Source organism: Aristolochia californica, unplaced genomic scaffold (genome assembly GCF_029961685.1).
Source record: "Aristolochia californica isolate CCGP_79_NKW_82.1479 unplaced genomic scaffold, dmAriCali1.0.hap1 SCAF_35, whole genome shotgun sequence".
NCBI classification, from domain to species: domain Eukaryota; kingdom Viridiplantae; phylum Streptophyta; class Magnoliopsida; order Piperales; family Aristolochiaceae; genus Aristolochia; species Aristolochia californica.
This window is the reverse complement of record NW_027182048.1, coordinates 142501-145000: the sequence shown is the minus strand read 5'-3', so window position 1 is coordinate 145000 and position 2500 is coordinate 142501.

Here is a 2500-nt window from a genome sequence, read left to right as displayed (position 1 = left end):
ACGAGCGCAGGGCTTGCTTTTGGCGGCACACGAAAACACGAACCCGAAAAAGGCGAAAAAGGGACATACACACTGGCGACACGCACGCCCGTTTCGCCTGCCACCCGTGCACACTCGCCTGGGCTGCTGGTCACGTGCGTCGCTCACAGGCATTTTGCAGGCCAGCACCGGCGGATGCACGGGTCAAGCGGGACGGGACGAGCGCAGGGCTTGCTTTTGGCGGCACACGAAAACACGAACCCGAAAAAGGCGAAAAAGGGACACACGGACAGGCGACACGAAAAAAAAGGGGTCGCCCTACCTAGGTGGGCGCAAAAACCCCGTCGGCCAGGAGGTTTCGCCAAAGTGTCTGTACTGTCACACAGGGTCAATAGCACGGGCATGGCCGGCCGCCGCACGTGCAGCGGCTTACGGACGCACGGTTCGGCGGCACAGGTGCCTGGCGGCTTTAGCACCTTGGGGTGGACAGGCCTGGCGGCAAGGGGGGCTAGGCACCTTGCTGCCAGCCGGCAATGGTGCACGGGGCGGGGCGCCACACAAACACGAAAGAGGGACAAGAGCGGGGCGATGGTCCACAGAGACGAGCCATGCACGGGGCCCGTGATCGCCGACACACGCGAACGCGGACGCGGACAAGGACAAGGACGCGACGCGCGGCGCGCGTGCGAGGTCAAGAGGGGCGCGCGCACGAAAACGCGAAAAAAGGGGCTAGCGGCCGAGAAACGCGAAAAAAACCGGGTCACCTACCTAGCCGAACGCCTAAAATCGCTTCGGGCAGGAGGTTTCGCCAAAGTGTCTGTACTGTCACACGGTCCGTACGGGCGCAACCCCATCGCGCGCCAGCACCCCTTCCTGGGGGCGCCCGCCCGCCAGGCGCCTGGCGCCCCACGCGCGCGCGCCCGGCGCCTGGCGCCTTGCCCCCCACGCGCGCCCGGCGCCTGGCGCCTGGCGCCTCGCCCCCCACGCGCGCGCCCGGCGCCTGGCGCCTTGCCCCCCACGCGCGCCCGGCGCCTGGCGCCTGGCGCCTCGCCCCCCACGCGCGCGCGCGCGTGGCGCCTTGCGCCTCGCCCCCCACGCGCGCGCGCGCGTGGCGCCTTGCGCCTGGCGCCTTGCCTCCGCGCGTGCCTGGCGCCTGGCGCCTTGCCCCCCACGCGCCTGGGCGCCTCTTTTCCGCCTGGGCGCCCTGGCACCTTTCCGCCTGGGCGCCTGTTTTCCGCCTTGGCGCCCTGGCGCCTTTTCGCGTGGGCGCCTCTTTTCCGCCTGGGCGCCATGGCGCCTTTCGGCCTGGGCGACTCTTTTTCGCCTGGGCACCTCTTTTCCGCCTGGGCGCCTCTTTTCCGCCTGGCCAGGGCGCCTCTTTTCCGCCTGGGCGCCATGGCGCCTTTCTGCCTGGGCGCCTCTTTTTCGCCTGGGCGCCTCTTTTCTGCCTGGGCGCCCTGGCGCCTTTTCGCCTGGGCGCCTCTTTCCCACCTGGGCGCCCTGGCGCCTCTTCGCCTGGGCGCCCTGGCGCCTTTTCGCCTGGGCGCCTCTTTTGGCGCCTGGGCGCCTACGCCAGGGCGCCTCTTTTCCGCCTGGGCGCCTCTTTTTCGCCTGGGCGCCTCTTTTCCGCCTGGGTGCCCTGGCGCCATTCCGCCTGGGCGCCTCTTTTCCGCCTGGGCGCCCTGGCGCCTTTTCGCCTGGGTGCCTCTTTTGGCGCCTGGGCGCCTACGCCAGGGCGCCTCTTTTCCGCCAGGGCGCCTCTTTTTCGCCTGGGCGCCTCTTTTCCGCCTGGGCGCCCTGGCGCCTTTTCGCCTGGCGCCTCTTTTGGCGCCTGGGCGCCTACGCCAGGGCGCCTCTTTTCCGCCTGGGCGCCTCTTTTCCGCCTGGGTGCCCTGGCGCCATTCCGCCTGGGCGCCTCTTTTCCGCCTGGGCGCCCTGGCGCCTTTTCGCCTGGGTGCCTCTTTTGGCGCATGGGCGCCTACGCCAGGGCGCCTCTTTTCCGCCTGGGCGCCCTGGCGCCTTTCCGCCTGGGCGCCTCTTTTTCGCCTGGGCGCCTCTTTTCCGCCTGGGCGCCCTGGCGCCATTCCGCCTGGGCGCCTCTTTTCCGCCTGGGCGCCCTGGCGCCTTTTCGCCTGGCGCCTCTTTTGGCGCCTGGGCGCCTACGCCAGGGCGCCTCTTTTCCGCCTGGGCGCCTCTTTTTCGCCTGGGCGCCTCTTTTCCGCCTGGGCGCCCTGGCGCCATTCCGCCTGGGCGCCTCTTTTCCGCCTGGGCGCCCTGGCGCCTTTTCGCCTGGCGCCTCTTTTGGCGCCTGGGCGCGTACGCCAGGGCGCCTCTTTTCCGCCTGGGCGCCCTGGCGCCTTTCCGCCTGGGCGCCTCTTTTTCGCCTGGGCGCCTCTTTTTCGCCTGGGCGCCTCGTTTCCGCCTGGGCGCCTCTTTTCCGCCTGGGCGCCCTGGCGCCTTTTCGCCTGGGCGCCTCTTTTCCGCCTGGGCGCGTCTTTTCCGCCTGGGCGCCCTGGCGCCT